Source organism: Haliaeetus leucocephalus, unplaced genomic scaffold (assembly GCF_000737465.1).
Source record: "Haliaeetus leucocephalus isolate CR32 unplaced genomic scaffold, Haliaeetus_leucocephalus-4.0 Scaffold848, whole genome shotgun sequence".
Classification (NCBI taxonomy): Eukaryota; Metazoa; Chordata; class Aves; order Accipitriformes; family Accipitridae; genus Haliaeetus; species Haliaeetus leucocephalus.
Genome location: NW_010973284.1, coordinates 15,345,731 through 15,345,953, shown reverse-complemented (window position 1 = coordinate 15,345,953; position 223 = coordinate 15,345,731).

Below are 223 nucleotides of genomic sequence, written 5' to 3'. Positions count from 1 at the left end.
CCCGCCGGGCCGCGGTGCGCTCCCCCGCCGAGGCGCGGCGCTCGGCCCTGGCAGCGCTGGGCCGCCGCGGCTGCTGCTCCTGCGGCCGCCGCGGATGTCGCACCATTTGGCTGTCACCCTGTCGCAAAAGCGTCGCTGCTTTGCGGCTCCCGGAGCACGTGACGGCGGGGGGGCAGGAGGGAGGAAGAGCGGGCTCCCTGGCGGCGGCCGGCAGCCCGCCCCC